This window comes from Pseudophryne corroboree, chromosome 2 (assembly GCF_028390025.1).
Source record: "Pseudophryne corroboree isolate aPseCor3 chromosome 2, aPseCor3.hap2, whole genome shotgun sequence".
Lineage (NCBI taxonomy): Eukaryota > Metazoa > Chordata > Amphibia > Anura > Myobatrachidae > Pseudophryne > Pseudophryne corroboree.
The window spans coordinates 821051389-821071472 of NC_086445.1; positions in this window are offsets into that span (position 1 = coordinate 821051389).

The following is a 20084-nucleotide window of genomic DNA, read 5'->3' on the forward strand; positions in this document are numbered from 1 at the left end:
CTTCTTCAGACCACTTGGACGGGTTAGCACCCTTCTTAGTGAAAGCAGTAATAGGCGCCACAATGGTGGAAAAGTCTCGTATAAACTTTCGGTAATAGTTGGCGAACCCTAAGAACCTCTGGACCCCTTTGAGGGTTAAGGGTACCGGGCAATTTTGGATTGCTTGTAGTTTCTCAGGATCCATCTCTAGTCCGGAACCGGACACAATGTACCCTAGAAACGGAATGGACTTGACTTCAAAGACGCATTTCTCTAATTTGCAATAGAGATGATTGACACGGAGACGGGACAGAACCTCTTTAACCCAAAAACGATGTTCCTCTAAATCGTTGGCAAAAATGAGGATATCGTCTAGATAGACCATGACATGACGGTATAGAATGTCTCTGAAGATCTCATTGACAAAATGCTGGAAGACAGCTGGAGCATTGCTCAATCCGAAGGGCATGACGAGGTACTCATAATGTCCGTCACGGGTGTTAAAGGCGGTCTTCCACTCGTCACCCTCACGGATCCGGATGAGATTGTATGCACCTCTCAAGTCCAGCTTTGTAAAGATGGTAGATCCGCTAACTCTGTCAAAGAGCTCAGTAATCAGGGGTAAAGGATAACGGTTCTTGATGGTAATGTCGTTCAAACCTCTGTAGTCGATGCACGGCCGCAGACCACCATCTTTCTTTTTTACAAAAAAGAAGCCTGCGCCGGCTGGGGAAGAAGAAGGTCGAATGAACCCCTTTGCTAGGTTCTCTTTAATGTATTCCTCCATAGAATGCGTCTCAGGCAGAGACAACGGATAAGTTCGGCCTCGAGGTGGAACCTTCCCTGGAACGAGATCAATCGGGCAGTCCCATTCTCTATGAGGAGGAAGGATATCAGCAGAAGCTTTACTGAACACATCCGTGAAATCTTGATATGGAGGAGGTGGAACATCAGACGACCTGGGGGAGGAAGAACAGACAGGCAATACTTTAAACAAACATGTCTCAGCACAGGAGGAACCCCATGCCAGGATTTGCGTAGTCGTCCAATCAATTGTAGGATTGTGAAGACGGAGCCATGGAAGGCTCAGGACCACAGGATGTGTGGCTCTTGGAATCACTAAAAAAGAAATAAGTTCGGAATGAAGAACTCCCACTCTCAGACGAACTGGTAGAGTCCTTAAAGAAATAACTGCATCAAAAATTTTGCTGCCATCCACGGCAGTTAAAGAAATGGACGAAGGAAGTCTCTCGGTGGGTAGGGACCACCGTTTAACATAGGCTTCGGTAATAAAGTTCCCAGCTGCTCCGGAATCAAGGAGGGCAATGACGTTCCGATAACGTTGAGCAACTTGAAGCGAGACTGGGAGATTACAATCTTGAGGAGATGGAGAGGAGATCATTACTCCTAGCCGGCCCTCTCCTTGGCGAGCTAGGATTTGGAGTTTCCCGGACGTTTGGGACAGGCATTAATGGTGTGAGACGGAGCTGCACAATAAAGACAGAGAGACTCGGAGAGACGTCTTCGGTGCTCAGCAGGAGTTAAACGGGAACGGCCAATTTGCATGGGCTCATCTTTAGTTGGTGACAGTTGGCGAGGAGGAGGAGCAGAAGATTTTGGAGCAGATGATCTTCCACGCTCAGTTGCTCTCTCTCTGAAACGTAAATCAACTTTCGTGCAGAGTGAGATTAGCTCATCTAACTTAGAGGGTAAGTCTCTGGTAGCTAACTCATCTTTAATACGCTCAGATAAGCCATGCCAGAATGCAGCATACAGGGCCTCGTCGTTCCAAGCCAGTTCGGATGCCAGGATCTGGAACTGTATCAGATATTGTCCTACAGTACGTGACCCCTGGCGTAAACGGAGAATCTCGGATGAAGCTGAGGTTACCCGGCCTGGCTCGTTGAAGATGCGCCTGAATGTTGACACGAATGCAGTGTAAGAAGATAGCAGGGTGTCGGACCTCTCCCATAACGGTGATGCCCAATCAAGGGCTGAGCCACTGAGAAGAGAAATAATGTAGGCAATTTTTGTACGGTCACTGGGAAAATTGCCAGGTTGTAGCTCAAACTGAATCTCACACTGGTTGAGAAATCCCCTGCAGAATCTTGGAGATCCGTCAAATTTTGCTGGCGTTGGAAGATGAAGACGTGGAGCAGAAATGGGTAAGGTGGGTGGGGTTATAGCTGGAGTCACTGTGGTTGACGCACCAGACGCGCCTGATCCACGGAGAGTTGTCTGAATCTCATCCAGCCGAGTAGAGAGATCCTGGAGACAGCGGATGATGTGGCCCTGTGCAGCCTCCTGATGTTCTAGTCGGGCTGCCAGTTCTTGCATCGGCCTGGCCGCTTGATCCTGGTCTCCGGCTGGATTCATTAGGTCAGTGCTTACTGTCACAACTGAGGGCCTGAGCTGACGGGAGGCAGCCTCAGTTGTAGGGGCTGAGATGTACCGGAACCTGGGAGGTTGTATCAGACCCCTGGACATGTAAGTAACATGAAGAAGAACCGCCCGAAGGCGTGACCATGACAACTTGAATAAAAGTCAATGATGTTTATTTATGACAAACTCCATGCATCACAGTAGCAGTAAAAGAAACATAAAATCAGCAGAGAAATAATACAGTTCCTGGGTACTACAGGGTGGCAGGGGCCACAGAGCTCTGGTAGTATGAGACAGTTCTTATTATCTGCGAGTTGGAAAGTCCTTACCAGGCCTGACTGTAGCAATGAAGAAAGCCCAGGATCGTACCAGCTGGTGTTCCAGGGAAAGCTGGACTGCTGTAAATAAAATAGCTGCTGTGGGTTCTGGTTGGAACCAGACAGATGTTGGCACGGAGTGGATACTGGCTGGAACCAGTTAAATAATAAATGAAGCTTGAGAGCGATGCAATATGAATGAAATGTAGAGTTTGAGAGCGGAGAAATAATAATACCGGTGGAGAGTGGTAAACTGTAGAAAGGACACCGGCCCTTTAAGAGAAGCTGTACTCTGCTGGAAGCTGGGCTGGAAGCAGGTAATGTTGTAGCTGGAAACAGATGAATCCACAATGGATCGGAGAGTCAGGCTACACCGCAGGTGGAATGCTGGTGCGGGTCTCTATGGTGGAAGTCTTGAGACAGGAGCTGGAACCTGGAAGACAATCACAGGAGAGAGACAAACAGGAACTAGGTTTGACAACCAAAGCACTGACGCCTTCCTTGCTCAGGCACAGTGTATTTATACCTGCAGCAAGGAAGGGATTGGCTAGGCAATTATGCAGATTATCAATACTGAGAACAGATTGGTGGAAATGATCAGCTGACAGAATCCAAGATGGCTGCGCCCATGCAGACACTTGGAGGGAAGTTTGGTTTGTAATCCATGTGGTAATGAAAACAGTAATGGCGGCGCCGGCCACTGGAGACAGGAGGCGCCAAGCTGACAGGTGCACATCCAACCACGCGGACACAGCGGAGGCCGCGGCTGACGCAATCGCCACTCAGACACTCTGCATGCAGAAGCTCAGGGACGGCGGCGGAGGCCGCGGGAGACGCCATGCCAGGTGTAATATGGCGTTTACTGTGACAGCGTCTCAGAGTGACAGGAGAGGATACAGGAATGTAAACATCAGGATAACAGATGGGATCCGGTCCTGGAGCGCTGAGCCAGCCTTAGGAGGCATCTGATGGGTAAGAAATGGCGTCCAGATACCCGGATCGTGACATTGTATATGTATCATTGATCATGTAAATGAGACATTGTAATTTTTAGATCTATTTGTAACAATATTACACCGGAGCTCATTCATAACTCCTTAATATATAAATACTTATACATTCTTTCTATATAATCTTAAAGTATCTAAAATAGATTTCTTGCAGATGGTTCTACTTAGGAACAATTTTTCTTCGACCCAGAATATAGAAATACATTATTTACTGGAATTGATACAAAGAAGCTGCACAGGATACATTGTTTACTATAGTTGATACAAAGAGGCTGCGCATGATGTTGTCTATTACTTAAATTCCTATGTTTTAATAGTTTCGACAGCTTTCCTTTTTATATTTACCATGAAAAAAAGGAAATATGTATAAGCTAATGTATATATATATATTTTCTTATTCTAAAAGAGGAATTTGAGAGGGAGGGTTTTTCAATGTACTTAAAATTTATCAATTATGAAACCCTTGAATTAGATGACACAATTAAGTTCTACTGTTTCATTTAAACCTACAGGGAATATGCTGTTCATTTTTAGCATCCAATAGACTTCCTGTCTGCATAAAGTTTTATACCGGTCTCCACCGCGTGTAGTCCTAGGTATAAATTCTAAGCCTACCACCTTAAGACATTTAGGATTGCCGTGATGGATGTCGGCATAATGTTTTGACACACTGTGTGTGGAGATTTTCTTAATAATATTCCTACGGTGCTCGAGGAATCTCATTCTCAGTGAGCGGGTGGTTCTGCCAATGTACTTCAAGCCACAACCACATGTTAGCATATAAATTATGTAAGAAGTGTTACAATTCATATATGTTTTTAGCTCATAAGAATTCTCTCCCTCATCTATATTGATCTTAAGTGTATGATCAGCTGTATATTTACAAGTCAAACATCTATTACCTCCACATTTGTAGAATCCTTTTATTTTCATATTATGTTGTGATAACCAGTTGGTATTTATAGAACTATTGTCTTCCTTGATTCCTTTTAAATAGCTTGGTGCTAATATATTTTTGAAGGACCTATTTTTACGAAAAATAAAATTTGGTTCTTTAGGAAGAAGATTTATTAATATATTGTCTTGTTTCAAGATGTCATAGTTCTTAGTTAAAATCTTCTTAATATCTATATAACAACTATTATAGGTGGAGATAAATGACATATCAGTCTTTATATCACCGTCTCTCTTATTTTGTTTCACCTTTAATGGATTGAGAAGTTCATCTCTATTTAACCCCCTGACTTCTTTCAGTGCTTTTTGTACTAAGTGACTTGGATACCCTCTGTCTAGAAATGAATCTACCTTAATTCTAGCTTGGATATCAAAGGAATGAAGGTCCAAGCAGTTTCTCCTAATGCGTAATAGTTGACTCTTTGGGATACTTTTTTTCCATGCTGAGTGATGTGCACTGTTGAAATGTAAATAAGAATTTGTGCCTGTTTCTTTAGTATAGTTATGTGTGGAGATTTCTTGATCTATAATTTCCAACGAAACATCCAAAAAATTCATGCAGGAAGTGTTGTAAGAGTGAGTAAAAGTGAGGTGAAAAGAATTATTATTCAAGTGAGTGACAAATGAAAGGGCAGAAGTGTAATCTCCAATCCAAATTATAAACAGATCGTCTACATAGCATGCGTAGAGGACCAGGTTTGCACCGTACCCGCCCCCCCCCACACGAGCCGGTCTTCGACCTCGCCCATGTAGAGGTTGGCGTAGCTCGGCGCAAACCTGGTCCCCATCGCTGTTCCCATCACCTGGAGATAAAAAGTGTCCAAAAACAAAAAATAATTGTGAGTCAGAATGAATGAAATGGAATCCAGAATAAATTGCTTGTGTCTCCCTCTGAGGTCACCATCCTTTGTTAGTCTCTTTGCAATAGTACATATCCCCAAATCATGGGGTATGTTGGAATACAAACTTTGTACGTCAAGTGTTGTTATTCTGGATTCCTTTTCATTCATTCTGACTCACAATTATTTTTTGTTTTTGGACACTTTTTATCTCCAGGTGATGGGAACAGCGATGGGGACCAGGTTTGCGCCGAGCTACGCCAACCTCTACATGGGCGAGGTCAAAGACCGGCTCGTGTGGGGGGGCGGGTACGATGCAAACCTGGTCCTCTACGCACGCTATATAGACGATCTGTTTATTATTTGGGATGGAGATTACACTTCTGCCCTTTCATTTGTCACTCACTTGAATAATAATTCTTTTCACCTCACTTTTACTCACTCTTACAACACTTCCTGCATGAATTTTTTGGATGTTTTGTTGGAAATTATAGATCAAGAAATCTCCACACGTAACTATACTAAAGAAACAGGCACAAATTCTTATTTACATTTCAACAGTGCACATCACTCAGCATGGAAAAAAAGTATCCCAAAGAGTCAACTATTACGCATTAGGAGAAACTGCTCGGACCTTCATTCCTTTGATATCTAAGCTAGAATTATGGTAGATTCATTTCTAGACAGAGGGTATCCAAGTCACTTAGTACAAAAAGCACTGAAAGAAGTCAGGGGGTTAAATAGAGATGAACTTCTCAATCCATTAAAGGTGAAACAAAATAAGAGAGACGGTGATATAAAGACTGATATGTCATTTATCTCCACCTATAATAGTTGTTATATAGATATTAAGAAGATTTTAACTAAGAACTATGACATCTTGAAACAAGACAATATATTAATAAATCTTCTTCCTAAAGAACCAAATTTTATTTTTCGTAAAAATAGGTCCTTCAAAAATATATTAGCACCAAGCTATTTAAAAGGAATCAAGGAAGACAATAGTTCTATAAATACCAACTGGTTATCACAACATATTATGAAAATAAAAGGATTCTACAAATGTGGAGGTAACAGATGTTTGACTTGTAAATATACAGCTGATCATACACTTAAGATCAATATAGATGAGGGAGAGAATTCTTATGAGCTAAAAACATATATGAATTGTAACACTTCTTACATAATTTATATGCTAACATGTGGTTGTGGCTTGAAGTACATTGGCAGAACCACCCGCGCACTGAGAATGAGATTCCTCGAGCACCGTAGGAATATTATTAAGAAAATCTCCACACACAGTGTGTCAAAACATTATGCGACATCCATCACGGCAATCCTAAATGTCTTAAGGTGGTAGGCTTAGAATTTATACCTAGGACTACACGCGGTGGAGACCGGTATAAAACTTTATGCAGACAGGAAGTCTATTGGATGCTAAAAATGAACAGCATATTCCCTGTAGGTTTAAATGAAACAGTAGAACTTAATTGTGTCATCTAATTCAAGGGTTTCATAATTGATACATTTTAAGTACATTGAAAAATCCTCCCTCTCAAATTCCTCTTTTAGAATAAGAAAATATATATATATACATTAGCTTATACATATTTCCTTTTTTTCATGGTAAATATAAAAAGGAAAGCTGTTGAAACTATTAAAACATAGGAATTTAAGTAATAGACAACATCATGCGCAGCCTCTTTGTATCAACTATAGTAAACAATGTATCCTGTGCAGCTTCTTTGTATCAATTCCAGTAAATAATGTATTTCTATATTCTGGGTCGAAGAAAAATAGTTCCTAAGTAGAACCATCTGCAAGAAATCTATTTTAGATACTTTAAGATTATATAGAAAGAATGTATAAGTATTTATATATTAAGGAGTTATGAATGAGCTCCGGTGTAATATTGTTACAAATAGATCTAAAAATTACAATGTCTCATTTACATGATCAATGATACATATACAACTGTTGTCATTATATCCATATAATGAAAAAATTACCTGGCGGACAGTAAGAGTTCATAATGAAGAAGTGAGATACGGTTTTGACTTGACCTTTTTAAAGTATAAAAGTCAGGTAGTGCTTTATGAGTCAATAAGAATGTTATCCTTTTTAAATAACAAAACATTTATGTTAGTCACTATTTAGGAAGCCCGGAGAGACCGATCACGTGACCGTGCATAGCCATGGTAGTGAGGTGGAAACACACCTCATCGCCATAGAAACAATTGTGGTTCACAAACCGGAAGTGTGGGAGTTAGCATGCGGCTCAACACACGGATATTACATCACGTTACACAAGTCCGGTCACGTGATTATGCCGGCGCTGTAAGATTGGGGAGGAAAACAGGCTCCGTTACCATAGCAATAGATGCGGTCCAAAGGCCGGAAGTAAGTGGGCTCGCGTGCGTTCCAACACCCGCGGCTCTCTCATATCATAATTTTTAACTAATTTTTAAATAAATATGATTAAACTTTGCTTCAGTATGCCTCTGAGTCTAATTAGATTAATGAAAAAGGTTTATTTTCTAAGTTTGTGCACACACAAAGAGATGAATTGTCTACACATATGTTTTGAATGAGGTAATTAACCATGGTATAAATACACTGTTAGTTGTGAGCTAAAGTCACCTTTGATAAAGCAGCAGAAGCTGTGAAACGCGTCAGGTGTGAGCCTCTTCATCATCTCATCACAACTTATCACCTCAAGCTTGGACCACCGTGGACCCCATAAACTGCTCGACTTGAACCACATCCACAACCAAGGACTGGACTTTTGTTCATTAAAACGCACAACTGGTGAGGACTTTCCTTAATTCATGATTCATTATTGGAACTGCTAATCCTCCAGCATTGGGACATATTTTCCCAGCCCAGGGACTATGCTATAGCCCCAGGATTCAATGGGTTCTAAGCACACAGGGTCCTATGGTTTATTTGGAACAAGCTTATGTGTTGTTTAAAAGGTGATTAGAGGCTATTATCACAGTGCATACTCATTTTTAATTGTCCAACGGACAGATTTTAAGTCTAATAAATTTTATTTTGTTATTCAGACAATTCATCTCTCTAAGCGCAGCCTTATTGTTGTTGTATTTTAGTTTGTTATTGATTCGGCTTGAGTTTATCGACAATTTTCAAGAGGCTTTCCCTTTAAAAGGAATATAAACCTTTTAATTTAATGAGGATTATTCATTACTCAAAGGAAATTAATACTCAGCTTTTCTTTTCTATTGAAATGCCCTGGACATGTATTGAATAGAAAAAGAGGGTTTTTATTCATTAATTGTAATTTCCTCTATTAACAACAATGAAATGTATGCTCTGTGCAAGCAAAGTATGATTTCTATGTGTCATTTACTCTACATTCATAAAAATTAATACATACATGTGCTATAAATCTTTTTATTAGCACTTAATAATGAATATTAATGAGGCTTTCATTTAAAGGGTACAATATGATAAAGGGCAAACAAAGCTTCACAGCTCATAAAATTCAAATGAGATTATGTAGATATGTATATACACAGTATATAATAACTGTAGGCCTAGAGTTCTCAAAGCAAGTGTTCACACTACAGTAGAACATTAGCCTTGCTTACTGTACAACCATGCTAGTAGATTTACATTATGAAAAAAATCAGTTTTTCAATATTCAGTACATAATAGATTACAAATAATATTCCCTAATCTTTCTATTTCTTAAATTATACTATTGATGCCTATTGCCTACTGAAACTACTGTTATGGTTGCTAATGTTCATAGTAAAAACTTCATTACATGACATTTTACTTGTTAAATATGATCTGAAGGGATAACATAGAAATTATATTTTAAGGTTATATTTTTTTTTTAAATACCATCAATACCGATTATGAGTTGTATGTAACATTGGGGGTAATTCAGAGTTGATCGCAGCAGCAAATTTGTTAGCGGTTGGGCAAAACCATGTGCACTGCGGGGGGTGGGGGAGGGGGCAGGTATAATATGTGCAGAGAAAGTTAGTTTTGGGTGGTTTATATTGTTTCTGTGCAGGGTAAATACTGGCTGCTTTATTTTTACACTGCAATTTAGATTTCAATTTGAACACACCCCACCCAAATCTAACTCACTCTGCACATGTCATATCTGCCCCCCCCCCCTGCAGTGCACATGGTTTTGCCCAACTTCTAACAAATTTGCAGCTGCGATCAACCCTGAATTAGGCCCATTGTTGTAATTACGGCTGTTGGATTGCATGCCACCACTCCACCCCCAGTCCTCCAAATGCTATCATCACAGAACTTGCACCAATCCTATCCTTATCAAAGGGGGACCAAATGAGTTTGACAGGTCTCTGTATTTACTCACCTTAGAATAGGACTCAATTCTATGTGCACGCCCATATCAGACCCATGAAAATGTTATTCTACATACACCTGATAACCTGCAAATTAGAATGTAACTGTAGGTTAGAGATATATTTTGCACTGTAATAGTGTTCTAATACTATACTTTGATACAATATATTGTCGTTATATCATACTACAGATATGTACTACTTGTCTCTCATAGCAAAAATTAATTCCCAACTGAAAATGTTGTGCAGGGAAATATTGGTAGTTCAGGTGTAACTGGTTAAAGAAAAAATACAATATTTATACAATTAATTATTTTATTTAAAAAATAGCATTAAAGAAGAAAAAAAATACATAAACAAGACATTTCAAATAACATAAAACAACCCAATTAAATATAAACTGTAAGCAATGTAGACTTACCAGTTTCTAATTACGTACTGTATATACCATATTAAAACACTTTTAAATCATTTATTCTTGGTATTTTTTCCATTTTTAGTAACTGCTTGTGTTTATTTGGCATATTGCTTTGCAGCTGTTATAACATCTGTGACTCAGGTTACAAAGAAGATTGAAGAAACAGATTCAGCAGGATGATGAAGAAAATAAAGCAATTTTGTATCTGCTAATATAGTGCTGATGGGGGAAATCAGTGAGGCTATTTCCTTAGGACCCAGGCTGTAGGATAGAGATAGTTAGGGAGTTTAATCTCAACTGTATAGCAATATCCATTCCTATGTCTGCCTCAGATGTTTTCCTCCAAAGTCTAGTGTTTCCTGCATAATTTGGGGTCCCGAAAAATAACAACTACATTTTATTTTTAACTTCCATTGATACTGTATGGTTTTTTTAATAAAAATATTTTAATTTCTTTGATGAGCTACACTACAGTATGTGGGCCTAGAGTTTGATTTTACTTTAAGCCTCCTAATTTATTGTGTTAGCCCTACTCCTGCCCAAGTGCTTTCAATAATGATTGAAAGTAAATCCACTTTTAGGATAACTTTGCTGTAAATTTTATAGTGAGCGCTGTGTTCTTGGTTACAGTCAATGACTGTGGCAAAAGGCTCATGTGAGCTGGAAAGACAGAAGTACAACTAATTGTTTCCCTATACCACTGTGTGCTAGAGGTCTCATGCACAGTATATCTAAGGCTGTGGTACTTTACATTAACATATATACAGCAGGATGTAATAGAGTCCGAGATTGCTGGAGTTGTGACATGCCGGCCAATCTTGGACTTTTTTTAATGGGGCAATCACTTACAAGGTAAAAGTATGCCTTATAAGTGAGATCAGCCGGCATCCCGCACCTCCAGACTTATACACTTTTCAAATGCTTAGAATTTATTTGAACCTTTCAATTTGCAAAATAAATTTTATCAAGTATTTCATAGGTTCATGTAAAAAAAACAAAAATTACCAAAAAATGCTGAAATTACATAAGGGACTATTCATTATCCCTTATTGTCTACAAAAGTAGGTGAGAATTAGCATAAAAAATTGCCATTCACTATAAAGATAACATATGTGATAACATGAATATCTCCTCCCCTGTCTTGCTCCCTCCACCGGAAGTTGTGCATGCGTGAACCCAAGATCACTCTTGCACACTAGCACTGTCAAGTCAGCAGTGCCAAGCTTCACTGCTACTGAAGTAGCGTTGATAGAGATTAAGTAACTTTCTGGTATGGTCACATCTGATGCGACCATGCCAGGCAAGTGGTTAAACACATACTGTACGTAAAATGGAGAAATAATGGACTCTCACCAAATATAATTTTCTGCTAGGAAAACAGTAGACAAATAGGCAGTGGTTGAATGATACACCAGGCGTCCCAAGATAGCCAGGTCGAGTCCAAGCAGTATTGGCGAGAAGGGACTTTACGGTCATTCAGAGAACAATGGGAGGATGGATGGCAGTGGGTAGGGTAACCTGCATCCCTGCATCAGAGGAGAAGGCACCATTTCAAAAGATCTACAAACATCTGATTTCAATCATATTTATGTTTATTTTAGAACATCATCATACACTCATAAACAACCAGCACTTTCTTAGCTCAGGCATATTAAGTTTATTAAATTTTATTGTTTAAAAATAGAAAGCTGCTTTGATACATAAGGTGCGCTTGGTGTTATTACCTTTATTGCACACAAAGTTCTGTCATTGGAGTACAGTGCTTGGTTGTTGGATGATCACTGACCTGTAACATAGGCTTTACATCTAATGCTGTTCTTTCCTAATTCCAGGGGACAATAGATATTAATTTCTAATGATAAAGCACATATAACTCAGTTCCACAATATATCAATAATGACAGCCTTCTATCTTGTAATGTCCATTGGCTCCTGTCAGAGCAAGAGATATCACACACTACTCCTCTCAGAAAGTCTCATTCAGGATGGGTGAATCTTCACATTGTATGGCATATAAATGTACATGAAAACACAAATTTGTCTAGTCTATCACCGCTATACAGATGACACACAACTGTACCTGTCCTTTGCTTCAGGAACTGAACGCACAATACCAAATAAGGTGCTGACTTATTGAGCTCTAAGTGTAGCTGAGTTGACTGTTAATGAATACTAATAAAATAAAAGCTACTATGATACCAAGACTTCAAGCTTTGCTAACAAATTGGATGTAATGTAGCTTGGGAGTTAACAGTTGCTAAAGACTGAACAAGTGCTGAAAATTAGTGTTGCCCTAAATGGTGGCTTTGCACTTCAAAATCAGGTGTCAGCCATGATCAAACCTTTATTCTTTGATCTGAGGAACATAGCCAGAATCAAGCACTTTATTTTCTTTCTACCCACATAAATGCATACATATCCTCATATTTTCACTGCTGTAATGCACTCTTTGGCAGCATGGATGGTGTAATGACATATTACTGCCCCACAGCACTGATGTGTTGGGTTCATTTCCCTACATGGCCAGGGACAGACTGGGGTTCTGTCATTCCAGAGGCCTCATGCGCATGACTTTGGTGAGGTGTTGAACTGGAAGCAGAAGTGCGGGTGCTGGAGTGGGTGCAGGAGTAGCGGGAGACTGCCACTACATGTCCGTGACTCTGTGTGTGAGGGGAAATTACAGTGAGGTATTGTAGCGGGATTCAGGAGCGTGGGCTGCCACTTCGTGTGTAAGGGAGTGTGCCTGTGCGAGAGCTGAGCAGGCAGCGGGAGAGTTAGTTGCCACTCCGTGTCCATGTGTGAGGGGGATTACAGTGAGGGATCGGAGCAGGCAGTGAGAGCGTGAGCTGCCACTCCATGTGTAAGGGAGTGTGCCTGTGTAGGTGCAGAGTGGGCAGCAATAGAGTGAGCTGACGCTCCCTGTGCACATGTGTGGGGAAGTGAACATCACTGAGAACAGCAGTCAGCAGGAGTGAGTGCTGCTGCTACTGATCAGGGGGAATCTGTGAGAGCCAGTGAAAGAAGCAGGCAGGTAGCAGGTGAGCACTGCTCCTGCTCTCAGTGAGAGTGACCAGGGGGGGGGGTGGGGGGGAAAAGCTGAGCTGAAACTGTAGGATTAAGTACCCAGGCGCGACTGGGCCTGAGTGTGGGTGTGTGAGCTGGGGAACAGCTAAGCCTCTCAAGTGTGTGGTTGGCTGTGCTGAAGGAGATCCATACAGGTCCAGATTCCCCCCGGACACGCAAGTATCATTGACCTTACTATATTGACTGTTTTGCATTGAAACATTATTACACAGTTTTATGAATTACTGTTCTGTTGTTGAATATTGTTTCTCTTCACAACTAGGCTATAGTACCATATTGTTTTCAAAATTGTACTGTTTTTCTGAAGGTAACAGGGAGTTAGTTTTCAAACAAAATGGGTAGTGCCGTGATTGAGAATCTCACTAAGTGCATGTCTTGCAAGATGTATGCATATGTCGTGCAAGATGGACCAACCGGCCCAGTGTGAATACATCTGCACGAGATGTGTGCGAACCATTGCCCTGGAAGCCCATGTAACTGTTCTAGAGCAAACCATTATGCGACTAAGGGAAGTTCACAATCTCACACAAAGATTAGATAGAACGGTGGAGGAGTGCAGGGGGAACACTGGTAGAGGAGGAGGAACAGGTAGCCAGCTGGGTTACGGTTAGAAGGAAGAAGAAGAGGGGGAGACAGGACATCTCCGATCTGCCAAACCCCAAAAAATTTGCCAGACTGGAGGAAGATTCTGAGGATGGCAGTGAGGAGACTGTTCCCTCTAGCAACTGGAGGAGTGGTCCCTCCGGCAGAGATGGGAAAAAAGAAAGTGAGGTACCTAGTCAAATTGTGGTGGTAGGGGATTCCATTATCAGGAAGACAGACAGGGCAATCTGCTACTGGGCCATGATTGCCATACAGTCTGTTGTCTCCTGGGTGCTCGGGTATGACATATTGTGGACTGGATATAAATATTGTTGGGAGGGGCTGGAAATGTCCCGGTGGTCTTGGTGCACATTGACACCAACGAAAAAGTTAGTGGTAGGTGGGATGTCCTTAAGAAAGACTATAGGGACTTAGGCAAGAAACTTAAGGCAAGAACATCTAAGGTAATATTCTCTGAAATATTACCTGTGCCACGCGCTAGCCTAGGGAAGCAGATGGAGATTAGGGAGGTAAATGTGTGGCTTATAGACTGGTGTAGGAAATAAGGGTTTGTGTTCCTGGAACACAGGGCAGACTTCTCAGTCAGGTGCCATCTTTTTTGTCATGATGGATTGCATGTGAATGAGGAGGGGGCAGCAGTGTTGGGGGGCAGGATGGTTAAAAGGTTGGATGAGCTTTTAAACTAGATGTCTGGGGGGAGGGATTAAAAAGAAACTACAGGATCTACTGTATAGTGAGTGCAGCAAGGGAGGCGGTATTAAGAATAATGGAGGTGGAGAAGAGGAGAGGGGAAGAACAGCAAGAAATGGAATATCAGGGAATACTACCATAAGAAGGGAAAAGACAATACAATACAATTGAATAGACAAATAGATAAGGGTATTTCTAACCTAAAATGTATGCTTACAATCACAAGAAGTCTTTCAGGCAAAATGGGGGAATTAGAAATGCTTGTAATAAAGGAACAATACGATATTATAGGTATCCCAGAGACATGGTGGGATGATTCCCACAATTTAGCAGGTAACTTGGAGGGTTATACTCTTTTTAAGAGAAACAGGGCTATTATAAGAGAGCGCGGTGTATGTCTTTACGTTAAACAAGATTAGGGACCATACTGGACCTGGTACTAACTAACAACGTGTAGATAATAGCGAATACCGCAGTAGGAGACACCTTGGGTAACAGTGATCATAATATGATCACATTCGACATTAGCGTTCAAAAGCAGCACTCTAAAGGTACAACTATGATTCTTAACTGTAAAAAAGCAAATTTTAACATGCTGAAACACGCAATAAAGGACATAGATTGGAAAACTTTGTTTCAGGGAAAAAACACAGCTGAAATGTGGGATGTTTTTAAAATGATGCTTGTCAAATATACCTATAAATGCATCCCCTTGGGCAGTAAAAATAAGAGTACTAAACTCAAACCAATGTGGTTAAACAAAAAAGATAAGGAAGAAATGGATAAAAAAAGACGAGCATTTAAAGCTTTCAAATCAGACGGGAAGGCGGAATCATTCCAGCACAACAAGGATTGTAACAAAAAATGCAAAAAGAAAATCAGACCAGCTAAAACAGAAAATGAAAAGCAAATGCTAAGTAGAGTAAAATTAACCTTAAATAATTCTATAAGTACATTAATGGTAAGAGGCTAAAAAAAGAGAATATAGGACCATTAAAAAGTGATATGGTATTCCTGATAAATTACAAGGAAAAAGCTGAAATATTGAAAAAAAAATTGTCATCAGTGTTTACTAGAGTGGACTAGATTGTGGGATTAGTGAGTAACAATAACAATAGTATTGATAAAGGCCCATTGCTTAATACTAATCTGTTTGAGGAAGTAGTCTGTGAATGACTAAAAATAATTAAGACTAATAAATCTCCTGGTACAGATGGCCTACATCCTAGAGTTCTGATGGAGCTAAATGCTGAAATAGCAAGGCATCTGTATCTGATTTTCACTGAGTCCCTTAGATCAGGCATGGTACCAAAGGACTGGCATATAGCAGATGTAGTCCCAATATTTAAAAAGGGTATTAAACTTTATCCTGGTAACTATAGACCGGTTAGTCTGACATCAAAAGTGGAGAAATTATTGGAAATTATACTAAGGGACAGCATACATGACTACTTGGAGAACTCCTATGCTATTAATAAGAACCAGCTTGGATTTGTGAGAAATAGGTCATGCCAAACTAATTTGATTAGCTTCTATGGGATAGTAAGCAACAATCTCGACCAGGGTATCGCAATAGCTGTGGTTTATCTGGATTTTGCAAAAGCTTTCGACACAGTACCTCACAGGAGACTGATTTTTAAATTAGGGGAGCTTGATATAGCAGACACTATTTGTACATGGGTCAGTAATTGGCTTGATAACAGGGAACAGCGAGTGGTGATTAATTGATGTCTCCTACCTAGGCTAAAGTAATTAGTGGAATACCGCAGGGTTCTGTGCTGGGGCCACTAATATTTAATATATTTATTAATGATTTAAGAGAAGGAATAGAAAGCACAGTGTCAATTTTTGCAGACAATACTAAAATATGTAGGGTAATCAAGTCAGATGTGGAAGTGGAGTCTCTTCAGAGCAATTTATTTAAATTGGAAGTTTGGGCAACGAAATGGTCTATGAGGTCTATTGTGGAAAAATGTAAAGTTATGTACTTTGGGACTAAGAATAAACATGCAACCTACCAATTAAATTGGGGAAAAAATAGGGGAAACTGTATTAGAAAAAAAATTCGGGATGTTCATTGATCTAGATTTAGCGGCAACACACAATGTCAAAGTGCGGCAAAAAGGAAAATAAGGTGTTAGCATGCATTAAAAGGGGAATTGAGACAAGGGATGAGAGCGTAATCCTGCCACTGTACAAATCATTGGTAAGGCTGCATCTTGAGTATTGTGTACAGTTCTGGGCACCACACTATAAAAGAGACATATTAAAACTTGAAAAAAGGTTCAGAGGTGAGCTACCAAATTAATTAAGGAGTTGGAGATACTGGACTATGAGTAGAGGCTTTCTAGGTTAGATATGTTTACCCTAGGAATGAGACGACTAAGAGAATATATGATTAATATTTACAAATATTTAAAGGGGCAATATGCGGAGCTATCATGTGAGTTGTTTACTAAGAGACCTCTACACAAAGCGCGCGGGCACCCGCTAAGGCTTGAGGAGAGGAAATTTTGTGTTTGGCGCAGGAAGGGATTCTTCACTGTAAGGACAATTCGAATATGGAATACACTGCCAGAGAATTTTGTAATGGCGGACTCAGTCAATGCGTTTAAAAATGGGTTAGACAAATTCCTAATGGAAAAAGATATACGAGGATATAGCCTTTTAACCTAAATAAAATAGAGAATGCAATATAACTCAGGTTAAACTCGATGGACTACTAGTCTTTTTTCAACCTCACCATCTATGTTACTATGTTACTATGCCTGTGTGGGTTTTCTCACACACTTCAAAAAATGACTGGTAGGTTAATTGGCTCCTAACATAAAAATTAACCCTTGTGTCTATATACATGGATTTAGGGCAATCTAGATGGGCCAAATGGTTCTTATCTGCAGTCAAATTCTGATTTTATGTTTAAATGGGTCTCCATGGAAAAAAAACTGCAACAAAATGCAGCAAAGAGGCTGTTAACTAAATAGCCATGATCCCACCACATAACACCTATTTACCACTCAATTTCAGTGGCTGTATGAAAGATAAAGCATTTATATTAAGATTATCTTTTTGATTTAAAACCCCTACATATCCTGTGTTCAAGGTACTTTAAACAGTTTCTGATTGCTTATACTGCCACACGCTTACTTCAGTAAGCAGATAAAGAACTATTAGTAGTAATAATTACAAAAACTTCATTTGGGGATTGGGCATAGGGGGTCATTCCGACCCGATCGATCGCTGCAGTTTATCGCAGCGCAGCACATGGGTCGGAACTGCGCATGCACTGGCGCCGCAGTGCGCTGGTGCATGCCAGACAGCTGAAGGCCGTAGTTGCCTAGCGATCACCTCTGAGGTAGAGGCAGTCAACGGGCAGGAGGGGGCTGGACGGCGGCATTAAGCTGCCATTTAGGGGGCACGTCACACGCAGCCGCTGCAACCCGGGGCAGCAAAAAGGTTCTTCCGGCCAGCCGTAGGATCTGCGCTGGCCGGGAGTAACTCCTGAGATGCAAAAGCATCGCCGCTGTGCAAAGCTTTTGCATTTCTGGGGGGGGGGGGCACTGGCATGCGGGGCGGACTAGCCCAGTGCTGGGCGTCCCCCCGCATGTCTGAGTCTCTGATCGTAGCTGTGCTAAATTTAGCACAGCTACGATCAACTCAGAATGACCCCCATAGTTCGAGAAGTCTTCACAGGTCTAATGAAAACTTCAATGAAAGGCTAAAGACTTATGGATTTACAGCAAGCTGAATTCTATTGGTAGAAATATGCTACATACATTTATTATTATTATTATTTTAGTTTTCAGTGATAGTACATCTAGGAAGATAAGGTAAGGGTGCCTGAGAGGAGATTTTATCATGTGAATAATGAAAGGTCGCTCCTGATTGGTTGCTCATTTACAAAGTAAGTAGTCTTTCTAAATCTTAGCTCAATTGCATTTGGAAGCTGTAGTAAGCACTTTAGTTTACTTGTTTGTTTGTCTGTTTGTTTGTTTGTTTGTTTTTTAATCCATTGAATTTTTTTCATATTAAGAAAAAAAGGTACAGTATTATTCATTTTACTACAGAAAATATTGCAGAAGGGGATAGGATATTAATATTTATATGCTTCAACTTTCATTATCAATTAAGGGGGGTATATTAATTTCCAATAATAATGTGGCAATATTAATATTTTTACTTATAATATAAACAATAATAATATGTATCAATATAATTTATTTTACTAACAATGTTTTCACATATATTTATTTAATTTAAATTGCAGGCACAGATATTCTAGTTTTTTAAATAAAGGGAGTACAGATATTATTATTATTATTTTTATTCATATTTATATATTGTTTGCAAATATAAACGAGGCACAGATATATATTTTATTTAAATGTATAAGTTCTAGTTATTGTGGGGCACATGCATTCTTTTTTATAATAAAGGGGGGCACAGATATTAATTTGTAATGGTGGACAGACATACTTTTTTTGTATAAAGGCGCATGCATAAAGTAGATATCAGTTCTATTAATAATGGAGACACGTGTTCTTTTTCATAAAGAGGCATATAAATTAGTTTTACATATTAAAGGAGGACATATTTGTTTTTATTACCCTGGTACCTTTCAACCATGGATACCAGAAAGTGGCCAATGATACTGCACTTTGGCCTGGACAACCCCAGGTACTGTGTATAAGTCTGAACAGTATCAGTTTATCAAGAATTGCTTGTAGTATGCCTTAAATCACATGCAATGTAGGGGCTTTTAATCACAGCACAATGCTAATGACTTTCTTACGTTTCAATATCACTCGTTAAAAAAAAGCCTGGCAGTTTGGAACACAAAATCAATAATATGTGTAGTGATATATGGTAATCACAAGCCTGCCATAACCCCCCCCCCCCCCCCAAATGTGACATAATATTGGGAATAATAATTAAAAGATAGGAAGTGGTACATGAAATTTGCAATGTATGCATTATTATATGCATGCTTTTCATATAGTATAGTGTAGTTTAATAGAAAGCTAAAGTGCACCAGAATTCTACTACTGTAGTTTTCCTTGAGAATAAGGCCAGTCTACTTAAACTAGTCCCAAAAGTCACACTAAAGGTTCATTGGTATAATACAAAATTCTATTAAGTTGTGACTAATCGTGATATTAATACATAAATCATATGGGATAGGAAATAAAGAGATTTAAGCAGGATCCATTCCAGCATGCAGTTGTCAGAATGGATCTGACAACCCCTGTTCAATGGATGTCCAAATTCGACTGTCAGATTTGGCCGTACACAGGGTCATGTCAGGCCGCTGCTGTCAGCGGCTGTGGCACCTCTCTCCCTGCAGTGCCTCCCCCTGCCGCCGCAGACATGTCCCCCCACTGGCCATTGATCTAAGCTCCCCAGCCGCCCACAGCACTGCTTGTCTCCTCATCTCAATCCGACTTGTTTTCAAGTCGGATT